Here is a 17,903-nt window from a genome sequence, read left to right as displayed (position 1 = left end):
ACCCCAAAGGACCGCACAGCCCAGGACTATGCATGGCATGACTGGACCTGCGGTACAGGAAAGTCATTTAACTCATAAAATTGCATATATCTGTGATTAAAGTGTTTTGGTACCTAAGTCCATTGACACTCCTCAATATGGTCTTATATGGGGACAATTGCATAGAGACCTGAGATAAAAATGTCTTTCCTATGCTGTTAGCAAGAAGATTTACCAGTTGCTGGACACAGATGACAGAGCAGTAAGGCTTAGGTGTGGAGTTTTAAAAAACAAAAAAAAAGAGACAGGTTAGGACTCAGCCCTCTCCTAACTTGAATACCATGTGTGCTTAGAAACTCTGAGTGAAATGGAATATATCGTGATTTAGAAGTGCCATACCAAGAAATATCACCTGATCTGGGGGCAGATTTAAGAAGCATGGCAAGAGAATGTGAGTTTCTCCTTTTTCAACCCCGTGAAGTGGGGAAGAGGAGGAGGAAAAGGAGAAGAGGGAAGGGAAATTCATTCATTTCAGCCAAACTTGGCAGGCTGGGTCCTGCCAAAAGGACAACAGTGGAAGGAAGGAGCATGTGCTCCAGGTTATATTTAGCAGCCAGGAGAGGGACAAGTTGTGATTTTTAACTGCATATTTTCTATAGTGCTGGCCTGAACCATCTGCAGATCTTATGGATATTCAAGCTTTGCAGCAAACAGACAGAATTTGAATTCTCTCCACCCTTAAGGAATGAGAACTAAGCTTTCACTATTTCAGATTTGCAAGATGCTAAGGACACCTATGTAAGAGTTGCTGCAAGTTGTATTTAGATGGCATTACTAAATGATAACTTGGGGTTTTGCATTTAAGATTTAGGGCTGCAAAGTCCAGACTGCCAATATACCAGTTTTTTTTCTTGCCACATGTAAGCAGCATTTCAAATGTGGTTAACGTGATTAATGGTTCTACAGATTTTTAGCTCTTATTGATATGACTTGGTTACAACAAACAAAAGCTATAGAAACTCATTGAAATACATGGATTGGCTTTTGGACTGTTACCATTAACAGAAAGTACTAAATTCACTAAAAGTGTCACAGATTTGCCATTTTGTAGTTCTGAAGATTGGTTTCATCATGTACATTTTGATACAGAAAGGTCTCTTAGCAGCTGAATATATGCTTTGGAGGACAAAAGTTTAGATACAACATAAGAGAAACATTTTTTCCCAAGATCATAACGGAAGTCCATTAAATAAAATCTGAAAAAAAAACCTGTTAATAAAATACAGTGAGAAAACATTTAACATGTAACTTAATCTTGAGTATACAATCTAAATTTTAACTTTGATTGCCAGAAGTTTGTTGATTCCACAAGTTGTATGAAATTTTCAAATCCTATGGTCTCTTGTCTGCCACAGTTTTCTTCCCAGAAACATTTTTCTCAATAAATTAAAGTGTATCTAATCAGAAGTCAGTTCTGAAGAACCCATTTGCATTAGGTATGTCATTTAATAATGTCATTTAATAACGACATAGCTAATGTCAGTATTAGGTTCCTAATTTTTTATGATTAACTTCAACATTTGCCCTTTTCATCCTACAGAAAGAAATCCAAATTTCAAAGAACATTTCTCCATTGATAAGGAAAATAGTCTCTGGTCAAGTCAATTACAACAAAAATCAAAATGTTGTACAACAAATCAAAACCTATGAAACATGGTAAAGGAACTGTATCAGTACCATGGCAAGAACCTCCTAAGCAACTGGTTCTGTTAGGGCTCTGTACTGGTTACCTCTACAGTTTGTCATCCTTATCATCCTAATAAAACACCTTTGTGTAATGTACAGCTCCATTCCACTTAAAATCATTTCTCTAGAGGTTTACCTGTTGTCTCTGTAGTGAACTGAACACATGTATGCCACTCCTAGCAGATAAAAGCTATTGCGGCTGCTTCAAAAGCAAACCTGAAATGTTTAATCTCTTCTGCTTTATCAAAGCCAAGAGATCGGTTTCTGTGAGTTTCAAAAGATTGTCGTCTTTTCTATTGCCAGTTCACCACCAAACAGCCAAATTTATGTTCTCTTCTTGATTGCATGATTCGTTAATTTACTTCCCCACCAATATTCTTAGTTTATCTGCCCCACAGTTTATCTTGATAAAAACATTCACCAAACACAGTTCAACGTATTCCACAAATAAAACAGATTTAATCAAGCCTTTGTTTTCAAAAAAACCCCCATTTAAAATAAGATACATTCTTCTTAAGTCTTAAAAAAAATGTTAGTCAGAACAATATTACTAAGCATACACTTATGTAAGACAGAGTAGTGTTATAAAACTTAGTTATTCAAACTTTTCTGTCTTTGAAATAAAAATTTTAACTAAAGAATCTGAACTTTGTATATAAAATATATATCTCTGACATTTTTATGCACAGAAGAAAAGCTTCCTTATAAGCCTATTGACTCTTCCATGTGTTATTTTTTACCTTAGTTAACTCATTTCAGCAAAATAACAAGTCAAAAACATAGGGGAAACTCCTGTGCAAACATGTTGCACTGAAGGGGACAAATACTCACTCGTCCCCACTTTCATTTTCTTTTACATGTCACTCACCTAGGAAAAAAGTTTCTGCTCAAGTTCTTTAATGTTTTTAGGGCAAATAAAAGGTCACCGAATCCTACAGAAGACCCTACCACAAACTACCTTTTTTCTAAGAAGAGAAAGTGCAATAAATCACAGGACTTACATGATTTTCCATCCCGTCTGAGTGAAGGTTTGAGAAGTCACTTGTTTCTATGCAAGAGAAACATATCTCAGCCCAGTTATCTCCCAAGAAATAGTTGGAAAAACCTCCTCACTGTCTTTATCATCTCTATTTCCCCTTTCAGCAATCCCTCACCACTCTGGCAATACTCTTCCTTCAGGGACTGTGTTATTTGTACATGGGGGGTGTTGAGGGAGGCGCCTATTCAGCCATCAAAGTAACTGATGTGATTATACAAGCTCTCATGGGAAAGGCTGTAACCTCAGTAAGCAAAGCTGGAAAGGCTCCAAGTTGAGCATTTCTTTAAGATATTGTTCCATCCCTGGATTTCTGAGGGTCTTCCACAGAAAATCAGGCGTGAAGCAGAACAAAGTGGATGGAAAACATGGGGGCAAATGTGTGTGTCAACCTCACAGTGAGAGCTGTCTGAACTATTAACAGGTTTTTTACAAAAGGCATTGGCCTTTATATTTTATTTTAATATTTCAGTTTCAGTTCTCTGCTTTAGTAAAATCAGAAACTGTATGATGCTGAATCTATAAATTATACTGAAAGACTGACTGAAGCTGGGCAGAAGTCAGGAAAACTGACGACTTACCTCTCTGTGTCTGTGTGTGCATACATGTGTGTGTATGTATATGTGTGTGTGTGTACAGGCACATATATCTACATAAATAAAATGCCAGTGCATATATGTGATTCAGATTCGTTATATGATGATATATGCAAGGAGTAGGTGAGGAGTCTGGAAGAATTCACTCACTCCTGAAACCTGCAACTCCTCCATGGCTGAAGCCACTCTTGGATAGGACAGGAGAGAGACTCCGTCTTTGCAGCTATGTCTGCACTACCAGAAAAATGGGACAGGGCTCGTTCTCTGGCCCTGAAGCTAAATGGCACAGTACATTTCTTTCCATAAAACTAAATTTTCATATGCCTCAAAAACAGGGAGGGAAAACAGGAGTCCTCTTCTCCAAGGAGGGACCCATGCAATTTTAGAAGATCCTGCCTCTCCTGCAGGAGAACCAAGATTTCTCTTACTGAGTGCACTCGTTTCTCCATGTGGTTTTGCTTAGGGACAGAGTGTGGTCTCACTTATAATCAGTCTGATCCAAAGGATCCTGACTGTTGTATTTCTGAATTAGCCAGGCTGCTGAACTTGTTAAGGCAGAAGGAAGATGTCTTCTTTGCATTAAGTATTGGCTGTACCAGAAGAAAATTTCATCAGACACTAAAGAGAGAAGTTAAGGCTGATACATTTATTTCAGATTATACTTCACTTTCAGAACACCTAATATTTCACCTAGTTAAAATGGGATTAATCAAAGGAAGGAAAGCCAACTCACCCCTGGATGGAATATGAGGTGGTACCGCTGCAGCATGAGAATGCATTAAAAATGTGAACACTGTTTTGACCCAGAAGATCTGGGTGCCGGATGCTTCCCTATACTAAATACCATCAGGATCAATAAAACAATTTTTTGCCCCATCTGTATTTTCATAGAATCATAGAATCGTTTAGGTTGGAAAAGACCTTTAAGGTCATCCAGTCCAACCATTAACCTAACACTGCCAAGTCCACCACTAAACCAATTTAGGGTAGAGTGGCAATTTCATGTTTCCTGGTTTGGTGGCTGGATTATTCTTAATGAAAGTAAAAACTAGGAATCATTAAGATTGGAAAGGACTTCTAAGATCATCAGTCCAACCATCAACCCAACACCAAATGTTGTCCTTGGCAGCTTTGGTTGAAGTGGAAGAGAAACTTTCAAGGAAAGTAATCTTGCAATTACTGAGACAAATGCTATTTCATTTTCTGTTGAATTTGGGTTGGTTACTGATTTTCTTCTATCTTTAAAGTTACTTTCTTTCAAAGTATGTAGGACTCTGAGAAATGGGGGAAAGAAGTCATGATGGTACAACAGGTCCCTAATTTTGGTGTGTTGGTGGAACATTGCCGTCTTTTGGCAAAAGCTTTGGTTCATTAGGCTCTAAATTTAATGAGAGTGTTGCTGTAGGAATTTAAACTCCATCTCAGATGCTTTGGACAGGGCACTGGTTTAATTTCATGGGAAAAAGCACTTTTGTAATGATCAAGATGACTAGCCACAAATGAAATTAGGACATCTCATGGCAGTTTAAAACAGATAAAAGATTTATGAATCCATCTGGTTTCACAACTGTCACAACTATCACACTTTAAAGTAACATCACTTACAGAAAGTAGCATGTTCAGATCAGTCACATGAATCTCAGACTTCATGACACAATTTCAATTCATATTAACTCTTATCCCCTGTAAACTATCTGTCTGTCATAGGTCTTATATAGCTTTAAAACCATCTGACAATTTTATGAAGTTTTAGCTGTTTTGAAGCTTCGCTTAGGTATCCATGAAGATGGGTAAAGTTCATCTCCTTTGTATAAATATCCACAACTTGCACTCATATGGAAGGAATAGACAAATAATAAGGGTAAATTTTAAAATATATTTATGCCCCCTGAAGAAACATAGGGGTGCCCAATAGGATTTCCAGCGTCCGAATGACATTGCAATCAATGTGACTTAAGCTTCTAAGCATTTTTAAGAATGCCACTGTAAAGTATCTCTAACATCAGTTATGTACATAGCTTTCATATACATCTCCAGTGCTAATTGACTTGCATTTCACCCAAAGTTATAGATGAAAAGGAGATTTGAAACAAGAGCTAGTCTTGGCTTCCTGCCTATTAGCTATTCTCTTCTGCTTTGGGGAAGGAGAACCTGCAGTTTCTAGAGGCAAGAAGGACTTCTTGTCATCTGTGGGTGAAGAAAGCAGGAATGGCATCTGTCGTGGTTTAGCCCCAGCCAGCAACTCAGCACCATGCAGCCGCTCGCTCGCTCCCCCTGCCCCGGTGGGATGGGGGAGAGAAACTGAAGAGTTGAGATAAGAACAGTTTAATAATTGAAATAAAGTAAAATAGTAGTAGTAATAATAACAATATAATAATAACAGTAATAATAATATACAAAGCAAGTGATGCCCAATGCAATTGCTCACCACCTACCGACCGATACCCAGCCCATCCCTGAGCAGCGATCGCTGCTCCCCGGCCAACCCCCCCCAGTTTCTATACTGAGCATGACGTCACATGGTATGGAATAGCCCTTTGGGCAGTTTGGATCAACTATTCTGGCTGTGCCCCCTCCCAGCTCCTTGTGCCCCTGGCAGAGCATGGGAAGCTGAAAAGTCCTTGACGAGCATAAGCAGTACTCAGCAACAACTAAACCATCAGTGTGTTACCAACATTCTTCTCCTACTAAATCCAAAACACAGCACTGTGCCAGCTACTAGGAAGAAAATTTAACTCGATCCCAGCCAAGACCAGGACAGCATCTCATGTTTATCTCAGACTTTCCCAGGTCCTTGCACTAACCTTGAGATGAACGAGTTACCTGTCATCTCTGGCCCAGATTGAATCAGAGGTAAGCTTAGATGTCAGTAATTAAAAATATCGCAGGCTGTTTTCAAAGGGCACTTTCTTCTACAGGTTGCATTCAATGTAAATTCCTTGTGCGTACTGAGATATCCAAGCCCTTTGACTACTCATGGCAAAGAGATAACTAAATCAGTTCTAGAGGTCAACCAGTTTTACCCCAATGATTGCTTGAGAAAGCAGGTGTCTCGCATCATCTGTGCTGCGAGGTGGCTTTGGGTCACACCTCCCCGTGTAGCCTGCAAAGGACAGCAAACGCATGAAAAATGCAGACATGTTGAATTGCGGTAGCCAAACAAAATACACGTTTAGTTGAAGGTGAGCGAAGCAGCTGCCTAGGCTCTGCTGACCGTGCTGATGAAATCTCCCCTGAGTATAAACAGGAATTTAGACATGTCCCACCTCCAAAGTTAAATCCTCATTTCACCCATTGTGCTCACAGCAAGGCTGTTGGAGTCCCCACTCTTCCATCAGTAGGAAAAGTGAAGAACCTCCAACCTCAGCAAATTCAAGTCAATAAGAGGAAGGAAATAAAACTCAAGCTAAAAGAAATTTGAAAAAGTAGAAATGTAAACGCTGCCGTGACAAAATCTCAACCCTGCTAAATGAAGAAGAGCCAAAAAGCATTCCCCATTTGTTAAGAAAACACATGGAAATGGTCTATAAAAAAATCGACGTGTTTAGAGGGAAAATGTGTAGAGAAATTTAAAAAGCTGAGCAATGCCTGCATTTGGCAAATGATACAGATATGGCTTAATGCAAGTGGGCAAATATTTGATGTTAATGGATATTTGAACTTAAGAAAAATTAATACTTAAAGACAAGTGTAACATATTCTTTTGATGTATGTTTGCTATTAGAAAAGATGACTATTCATTAAATATAAAGTAGTTTAATCTACAATAAAGTTGAACAGTCAGCTTAAAGTGAGATTCAAATTGCCCTTCAGTTTTACCCTCACAGTGTAGCAATAACTTTGGGGTAGGGAATGGTTACTTAAAACCAGTACCAAATAATTTCATTTCTTAGTTCTTTTAAAAAAACCCACCAACTTATTTCTGTATGTTTCCTGACGATGCTATAATTGGTATGTGTGTACATACCTGTCTGTTACGATAAATTATGCTATTTTATAGAAATTTAATAAATAATGAATGGAAGGTAGATTGTGAAAAATTGTACATCAGGTGCAGAAAACAGCCAGTACCCATCCAGGTTTTTACATAGATTTCATTGCTATAGTAACAGGGACACAATAGAGAATACAACGGCAGCTTTAATTAGGAGAAAGCAGATGAGTTGCACAAGTGCAATCATTTTTGCATATATTTCTGGAACCTCGCAACATCACCAGATTTAGACCAGATTTAATTTCTGGTCCTTTCTGAGAAGTTAGATATGAATTGGAAATCTAAACTGTAAATTCCTTTCACATTTCACTATCATCTTCTTTTAAGGATACAGCATGGATTTTCATTTTGTAACCTATCCTAGTTTTTCAGTTCAAAAAAATGCATCAATCAGAACCATTTCAATGGCAGAATGTGGGAGAAAGGAGATGAAAACTAAATACAAATTGTTAATATCAAATGTGTAAAATAGACCTGAATTCTTCATCTGGGAAAGGAAAAATGTCAGTGTTGTGACAACTTTTCTTCACTGTTGCTAATGATATTTCATGTTAAAATTCTTTGACAGATTTCAGATAATCAACGCAGAATTATACAGCCATTAATCAAAAGAAACCCTACATACTCTGAGCAGCGCACCTATAACTAAAACAATAAATGACAGCTTTTCAGTTGCAAATATTGTGATTTCTAATTTCAACCAACAGAGACTGGAAAAAAATAATTTTGCAACTTCTGTGTATGTACTTGTCGTGGTTTAGCCCCAGCCAGCAGCTCAGCACCACGCAGCCGCTCGCTCACTCCCCCTGCCCCAGTGGGATGGGGGAGAGAATCGGAGGAGTAAGAGTGAGAAACACTCCTGGGTTGAGAGAAGAACAGTTTCATAATTGAAATAAAGTAAAATAGTAATTATAATAACAACAATATAATAATGATGATAATAATAGTATCCAAAGCAAGTGATGCACAATGCCATTGCTCACCACCCGCCGACCGATGCCCAGCCCATCCCCGAGCAGCGATCGCTGCTCCCCGGCCAACCCCCCCCAGTTTCTATACTGCCCATGACGCCATATGGTATGGAATAGCCCTTTGGGCAGTTTGGGTCAACTATTCTGGCTGTGCCCCCTCCCAGCTCCTTGTGCCCCTGGCCGAGCATGGGGAGCTGAAAAGCATAAGCAGTACTTAGCAACAACTAAACCATCAGTGTGTTATCAACATTCTTCTCCTACTAAATGCGAAACACAGCACTATGCCTGCTACTGGGAAGAAAATTAACTCTATCCCAGCTGAAAACCAGGACAGTACTATTTCAGTATAACAATTTCAGTTAATTTAGAGTTGCTTAACCGATATGGTTTTAAACAGGTAAATTAAGGACCGTATCACCCATCTTATGCTTTCTCTTTCCTATAAAGAAATCACCATGATAAGATTTATATAATGAAATTTCCATTTTTGGGGAGATGTGTTGTTGATTTTATTCTGTCAATGAACTTATGGTATGGAAACTAACCTCCAAAATGCATAACTGCTTGTCAGCTCAGGACCTGCGTTCATCTGTACAATGATCCTGTGGCTTTACAAAACTAGAACCTTTTCAGTGTTTTTTTTAATAACACTTTTATAATACAATGGAGACTGAGAGCTTCAGGTCAAGAGGGGAAACCCTCATAAATTGCTGTTTATGGGACGAGTATTAACATACGTGGGATTCGTAGCCCAGTCTGAAACTGAGGAGATGATGCTGCAGAGCTTTTAGTGATTTACGAAGGCCTTTTACTGCACAGAGATTAGAATAGCTTTTATAATATATTACATTGCTGCTTTATTTTAAAAGAATAGCTGAAGCCATTTTCTGATCCACATAATAGTGAAGTCTAAATGGTATAAAGTAGTTAATTGGCATCTTTGTCAAAATAAAGACCTAGTATAAAGGAATCTCATTTCCTTTTATCAGAGAATGAAATTATAAAAAAAAAAAAAATCATGATGATGTAAAATTCAGACTCTTTTGAATGGATAATTGGTATTACAGAGTAACAGGAAATTGCTTTCTTTGTAAGTATGTATTAAAATCATTCTGTTACATACAGTAATCTTCGGCTTTCTAAATGGTCCAATGCACATTTCAATCGTGAAAATTTGCTTATCATCTACTCAAATGGAAAAATATGGATTGCTCTTTTCTCTCTCCTCAGTGGTCTATCAGAATAATACTAAGAATTAGGGTAGTGAAGTAAATCAAGTTAGAAAATTAATATTCCTAATACTATTTCATCAAGCAGCATTAAGTATATCTAGAGATTTCCCTAGCTGTATCAGACACTGCATATTTACTCTTTGAGAAACGTTTTTTATCCATCTTATTTCTATTTTTTTATGAAGCAGCAAAAGACAAAAACCTGATTATCAGATGTAAATCAGAGGCAACTTTAGTTAGTTGAAGAAATTATGCCCTGGAATGAAAGTCCAGGCTGGTAAGAGTAAACTACAGCCTTGAGGAACAGCCCATTTTAAGGACCTATACACAGAGTATGAGTGGATAAGCTATTTTATACATAATAAGATGATTGACTAAAGCATCTGTTTGGCAGAGGATGGTGATTCAGAGAGTGCATTATTCATCAGATTGGAATAGCTGGAAAAAAATGCATGTCAAATACTCTTTAGCAAATGAGGTCCTCTTCTGTCTGCAAAATAGTTGAAAGAAGATCTAAGCTGGACCATCCCCAACAGCCCGTTATGCCAGCTCTGCGCGTTGAACTACATCCTTTACTCCTTCTACCTTATCTAGACCAGAGGAGTTTGTCACTGCCTACTCTCTTCAACAGTTTTCTGCAGGAATTTTCACCTTTTCCCTTTGTAATCTTGATAACATAGTTCCGCATCTGTTACATGTTTCTGTGAGGTCTTTCTTCACCATCTCTGCCTCTTATTTTGCAGTTTCCTGTCTAAGGATGGTCTCACCGGCTCTTGTAATCTGTGGTAGTAGAGAACCGAGCATACATATTTTTTTTTTTTCTGATTTTTGTACATTTTCAGTTGATCTTTAAACTTCTTATGTAACAGAAGGAGTGTGAGAAGAGGCGAACTTCATAGCCAAGGCACCAGTTCACTACCACAGGGCTTTTCAACCTGGTATCTCAAGGCAGCTGAAGAGCCCTAATCCTGCTGATTTGAATTGAGCACGTTCATTCCAGCTGAGATGTCTAAATCCTCAGATTGCCAGCCCAAATACCTGCTCTTTTGCATGGTCTACCATCAAATCTGGGAACAGCAGCAGAAATTATTTGGGAAAGAAAGAGAAGTTTTGTATACAAGGAGCCACATTAATTATAGGATAACTATATGGGTATTTGCAAATTGAGAAACTGTTGTGTTCTTTGAGCCAAAAAGTAATTTAATTTGATGATATTAAAAAATAATTAATTACATTTTTATATGGAATGCTTTCTTTCATTAAATTATTTTTTTAAAGTTATGCTCATGTGGAAATTAAGATCTTTTAAATATCAGGTGTCAAGAACTTTCTAAAAGAATAACAGGAAATGACTAACACAAATATACAGTGAGACCATTTGGTCATTTACACAAAAGAATCTTCCTCCAGCTCTTTAATGGACTAATGCATGCTGAATTGTAATGGAGCTAATTTGCTCAACACCTACTTAAGAAGAAGACACAGGGGTGCCTGATTTTTCCCCTCTCTTGGGCCTGAAAAAGCAATATATTGCCTACATGAAAGCATCTGTGACACTTTGATAGATACAGTGAGCTGCAGCCAATGCATAATTGGACAATGCTAAGAGAAGTATCTAAATTGCCTCTCAGAAGACGTGCTTTAAAAGTCTATCAAATTCAACAAACAGAATGGAAAAAATCTAGGACTTGTTTAATCACTCATCTTGCCCTCATCTAAAACTGGAGCTTTGAGTTTGTGAAAATAGGAACACACAATTGGAAGGTCAAAGGGGTCTTCTCCTGCTGTTGAAATGTGTTATGTTCCAAGAATCTGCGCTTTGTCAGCCACAAGTAGTTTTGTGTCAAAATAATATAAAGGCCAGAGGAAGTAATAATCTGAAAGAGCATCAATGTCTCACCTGTGTTAGTCATCCAAATATTTCCTGCAACACGTGAGCTTCATTATCCTCCAAAAGAGAAAACTGAAGCAATCTGTCTACTGCAGTTGGAACTTGTGGTAACATACCATAAACACACAAGCGTATTTGCACATATAAATGCATAAATTTGGTGGGTTTTTTTCCCAAGTAAATTAAATGTCCTGTAACTGGGGCCACACTTTTATAATATTTTATAAGCACTTTCATTCTTATTTACTTACAAGAATACAAATGTTTTCTAAGTACCAGACATAAAACACATACAGCACAAGATACCTAGAGGCTGGTTTAATTCTCATATATTAACCATAACGTTTTTTTCATGCAATTTCTTGCAACTCATAAAATATAAAGAAATTAAAGTTGAAAAGGAAAAAAGCAGGGAAGAGCAAAGGCAAGAGGAAAAAGGAAGGAAGTGCTTTTATTTTATCTACAAGTTTCATACAGCATCTTTTTCAGTTACTGAAACCAGATTAAATTTCTTTTTTCAGTGAGGAAGGTTGACTTTTGACATAAAGGATCTTTTCCTTTGCAAACAGAATCATCAGTTCATGATACCAGAACTGGTGCATCAGGTAGAGATTACTTTTTAAGGTAGCAAAATCTGACATTTTTCACACACACAAAAAAGGCTTTATAGCAACCATTACTTTGGTACGTTAAAAGCTTTCATTTGTGAGGTGTTTGGCCCATAAACATTCTTTGGCTTAGAATTCAAGAAAAAGCTAAAGGGACAGTGTTAATAGCTGGGTTTAATTACATCCAAAAATCTTAAAGCTTTTGGGGTTTATGGGAACATGCAAGCATGCTTCCACTCTTCATTTACAACACTGGGCAACTGTAGGACTGTCTTGGTTTATTATTGGGGCACATATACTGCATGTCATCCAATTGCTAAGTGTTTGGGAAGGGCAGACCTTCTTATAAGATTTCTGGGGATTTGCTTCTCTTCCCGGTGTCTGAGGCCAGCCAGAGACTTTTCGTGCTACTGTGGTAAAGGACTTGGAGTTCAACTTTGCCTTTAGTAGGACTGGCACCAGCAAAAGGCCAGTGGCATTATAAACCCAGTCAGTATCTTTATGCTCTGCAACACCGTAGAAGAATGGAATAAGATGAAAGCCTTGTAAGAAGGATGGAATTACATTTGTTTATGTAGAGAAGCAGGTTTACTAAATCACCTTCAGAAAGCCAGAAAGTGTCTTGTGAGAAGATGGGTTATTACTCTACAGATACTTACAGTGATCCTCTTTGCTTATATCTATGAAATATGGGCACTGTTTAAGCAGTGGTCACAAAGCCAGATTTGAACCATTGCATTTTCTGGTGAGAAATGGCCCGTTGGACAGCGTGCTCTGCTAGCGCATGAGTTGGGCAATGATGTGGCACTTGGAAATGAAAGCCTCTGCCAGTCAAGGCCATTGTTTTCTCCTTTACTACAGCTGGATGTAGTATTCAAATCCACTAATCAGCATCATCAAACCAGGAAATATGGAGCTAGATTTTACTTTACGTCTTATATATTATTCATGGCATGCTATGAAACATTATGAAATTAATCTAATTGCACTGCAATTAAAATACCTGTTTCTGTATACATAGATAAACATACAAAATTTATAACCTTAAATGAAGATGGCTGTTATCACTGTCTCTACAGTCATTAAGGTGAGTGAATAGGTTCTAAAATTGTAATTTTTTCTTTTACTATTGCCCTATCTTTAACAAATAGAAAAGCCTTTCTCTAACTGTTCACTCATTTATGTTCTTGACTCTGGATAATTGCAGAAAGAAGAATGGCCATGCCTGGTTGGCAGAATCCAATACTCTCTGACCAGATTCTTTTAGATACTCTGTGCGTGGAGGGTGTGATGTTTAATATCAAATTTACTTATATGAAGATATTTGATTGTTACATGGGATTTCTTGTTTAGCAGAGTGATACATAATATGCTGAAATCACAATACAAATGTAAGGTTACACTTAGCAAAATACAGCATTGCAATATACAGTTCAATCACACCACCAATGTGATCTCCATTACCCTCTCTGTAATATGTTCACCATCACGATGCTGGGCGTCCCCAGTAACTGGGAAGAAGGACGTGGGTTGAAGCAGCTCAAGCCCTTTGCTCTCTCTGAAATTCTTTTGTTAGTTGTTCAGTTTTCAGTTGGGCTCAACCACACATACACTCTGCCCACAGCCTGCTCTCCCTAACTCGAGGAGACATTCCCGTTTAATGAATTCGGGGAGAAAATGTACACCACCAGCGGATCCCCTCAACTGCTGATAGCTGTTTACCTAAACCAAAGGCCACCCTCCAGTCCCCTTTGCGTTGAGATAAAGTCAGCTTCTTTGCAACAGTTTGTGGTCAGGTAGCCCCTACATTATTCCCTGAGCATCTTGGGCACACCACCCTTGCCCATCTCCTCTGAGCCTTTCTCCATTGTAGGGATTTATTGGGCAGTCGTGCAGGAAGAAAACACCTTTGCCCCAGACTGAAAATGGGGCAAACGTAGAAAATTGAGTTGGGCAATATCAGTTTAGCAAACAAGACGACTCTCTTTTGGCAGCCAGGTATATGCATGCATTTCCCCATGCACATAATGAAACAATATGACATAACGAAACAAAATAACACTGAGATAAATTTTGATTTTAAAAAACAACTTCTATTTTATTTGAGATGGTATTCAGCTGAAGTAGACTATCATTTCAAGCTTTTTACGCATTTATAAGTTTAAGCATGTTTCAGGCTGAAACTCCAGGCTGTAAACTGATCAGAACATATAGTGCAAACATACTTTTAGATACAGTATTCTCAAATAAATACCAACTAGTCACATGAGCAGCAAAATTAACAAACCACTAGTTTTTCCTATGACTTTGTATTTTGTTGGTGGAGTCCCAAGTGTATGAGAAAGTGTGGCTCGCACTGACTTTATCTGTGCTTGTACATTGATACTCTCTCTTTTGTATCTGGATTTTTTGGGTGTTTGCCATCTGGATTATTGGCTGTTTGTTAAGGGATGAGCCCCCTGCTCAGGGGAAAGTAGGAGGCCTTAACTGTTACCCATTATTTTTGGCATTCTCGCAGCCACCGGATATTCTGCCTTTTGCACAGCTGTCAGACAAAACAATTTATAGGAGAAAGCTGAAGTTAAGTAGGATGGACGTAACAGACATAAGCACAAGTTTTATATTGAATGGGGTGTCAGAAAGCCTGAGAAATGAGTGATGGGCACTACACGTGTGTAGGGAGGAACTGAGTGCCATTCTCCAAAGGTGCAGTGGTGGGGTCTTGTTGCTGCTATTTGGATTAAAACTTACTGTTGTTTCATTGAAAAGGGAGAGAAATTTTCTACAGATGCTGTTCAGAAGGGCAGGCGGGGAGGGGGGAAGCAGCAGCTGGAAGGGTTTTGGTGAATTTCCATGTACAGATATTGAAGAATCTGTCTTCTTACACAAACACAGATTTCTGGCTGCAGCAGTTACAAGCTTCACTAGTAACAGCAGCAAACAACATATCAAGTGAAGAACAAAAGGATGACTTTCTATTTGCCTCATTATATCTGTGTTATTACTCCAGCCATAGCCACACAGAAAAATAAATAATTGAAGTAGTGATATGAAATCTTTGCTGATAAATTCTGCAGAGAATGCTAAGACTGGTAGCATAATAGGACCACTATTAAAATACTATCTCCAGTTCTGCTCTCCTCATTTCAAGAAGGGTACGAATATGTAAAAGAAAATTTACAGAAGAGCTGATCTTTCCAGTGACTACTTTAATTTGTCTTTGGGGACAAATTCTACCCAATGTTTGGGAAACAGGGTAGGGTGGCTGTTGTCTTAAGTCTAACCTATGAATCGCTAACCTTTGAATGCTCCTACGTAAGCCCATCTTCCCTGGAACCTGGAGGGAAGAGGAAACTCCATTGCCCTCAATCTGCCCAGAACTCTAGCAGCTCTGCATTAGGGTAATGACTATTATCAAAATCAGCTTGGCCTGTCTTGCCTTAGCTCCATGGAACCATGAAGCAGATAACTGCAATGGGTTTGCCCAAACAGCTATATTTTCCTGAGGGTTTGCCAAAACATCTCTATTGCTCTTTCAAAAGTCTCTGTAGATCAATAGAACCACTTACTAAGTTGATGCCTTCACATTTTTTTCTCTGGAATTGGCAGGGAAGAGAGACTAAACTTGTGCCACCACATTCAGCTCTTTATCCAAATATTTCTAATGGATGGGGGTACTGAAGAAACTCTCAGAAAGAAATCTGACATGATGTTGTAGAAATTACAGTGGACTCATCATTTGGTTCCCAGAGGAGAACAGATAAGAAATCTCTGGTTAATCTGCACTAATTTGTCACCCTATCGTACAGAGAGACTAGAACTACATGCCTGAAATAATACTGGTTGGTATAGACTCAGATTCCCAGATAATACAAATGGCTGTTGATTAATGTGGGAAAGTCCTGTTTAGCCATAATATTTAAGCGTGAAAAGCGTGTGGCTAGTGTCATAGAATCATAGAGTAATTTAGATTGGAAGGGACCTCTGAAGTTTAACCAACCCAAATCAAGGCAGATCCACCTTCAAAGGTAGATTCAAGTTTGGAGCTAGATCAGGCTGCTTAGTTTCTTGTCCAGTCAAGTTCTGAATTTCTCCAAGATGCCACAACATCTCTTGGCCATTTGTTCCAAAGTTTATCCACCCTCACTGCAGACTTTTTTCCTAACGTCTAATCAGAATTTCCCATGTTGGAACTTGTGTCTGTTGACTCCTATCTGTATCACTGTGTACATCTGAGTTTGGCTCTCACTTCTCTACAACCACCCATTGCGTAGTTGAAGTCAACAGTAAGATCCACACTTTCACCTTTTCTTCTTAAGTCTGAACAAACCAATCTTTCAGCTTTTTGTCTTATGCCACGTGCTCCAACATCTTGTTGTCCCTCCACTGGACTTCCTCCAGTATGTCTCTTGTTTTGAGGAGCCCAAAACCAGACAATACTCCAGTTGCACTAATTTGCAACAGACGTGGGATTCGATTCTTATTCATGACTACCACTTGGTAGTAGAGCACTGGAAAGCTGTGGTTGAATTAGTAAAACCTGAGATAAACTAGGACAGTACGTGCCCTTTTAAGGCAAAACTTAGACTATTTTGTTGCCTGATTGAGGATGAAGTAGGAATTTTCCTTCTGTTCATAGTATTAGAAATATTGGACATTTTGCCTTCCAGTGTAGATCAAATCAATTTGCTGGGAACATTTTTCATAAATGTTGAAAAATTTGTTCTACTCAGTTTCAGAATGTCCTGGTTTCAGCTCGGATAGAGTTAATTTTCTTCCTAGTAGCAGCATAGTGCTGTGCTTTGGATTTAGGATGAGAAGAATGTTGGTAACACACTGATGGTTTAGTTGTTGCTGAGTACTGCTTATGCTTGTCAAGGGCTTTTCAGCTTCCCATGCTCTGCCAGGGGCACAAGGAGCTGGGAGGGGGCACAGCCAGAATAGTTGACCCAAACTGCCCAAAGGGCTATTCCATACCATATGGCGTCATGGGCAGTATAGAAACTGGGAGGGGTTGGCCGGGGAGCAGCGATCGCTGCTCGGGGACTGGCTGGGTATCGGTCAGCGGGTGGTGAGCAATTGCATTGTGCATCACTTGCTTTGTATATTATTGTTGTTGTTGTTGTTGTTGTTATTATTATTATTATTATTATTATTTTATTATTATTATTTTGTTATTATTATCATTACTATTTTACTTTATTTCAACTATTAAACTGTTCTTCTCTCAACCCGGGAGTGTTTCTCACTCTTACTCCTCCGATTCTCTCCCCCATCCCACCGGGGCAGGGGGAGTGAGCGAGCGGCTGCGTGGTGCTGAGCTGCTGGCTGGGGCTGAACCACGACACAGCATTGTATGATAGGCCTCTTCTCCATCACTTCTAGTAATAATCCTGACCTCTGCCTAAAGCTGCTATGGTTGTTGGGTGTGCTATTTTAATGGGACCATTCACTCTGAATATGAGTTAGAAAAGTGTGTTTTCACATGTCTTCTTGCATAACGTAAGTTGTGGGGATTTCTCAAGTTGAGACAGAACGTTTACTTCACTGATGGCTTTGGAAAGTGACACTGCAGAGGACACACTTGTCAAGCACAATAACCTCTGGTAGGTTCAGGGAAAAGATGCCATGATGAGATGCTCTTTCTGGTACATTTCTTTTTGAATAACTTCACTACATATGGGGTCTCTTCGAGTCCTGAAGAAAAACTATGGACAGCGCAAACATCGCAAGGTTAGCCATAACTGAAGAGCTCCAGAAAGTAAAAGGACAGTTTTCACAAAACCTTTAGGGAGCCTGTTCTCAGGGATACAGGGCCATCGCAAGGGTAGGAGAAAACTCCTATTACCA

The sequence above is a fragment of the Pelecanus crispus genome, chromosome 2 (genome assembly GCF_030463565.1).
Source record: "Pelecanus crispus isolate bPelCri1 chromosome 2, bPelCri1.pri, whole genome shotgun sequence".
Lineage (NCBI taxonomy): Eukaryota > Metazoa > Chordata > Aves > Pelecaniformes > Pelecanidae > Pelecanus > Pelecanus crispus.
The sequence above is the reverse complement of the archived record's forward strand: the minus strand, read 5'-3'. Positions refer to the sequence as shown.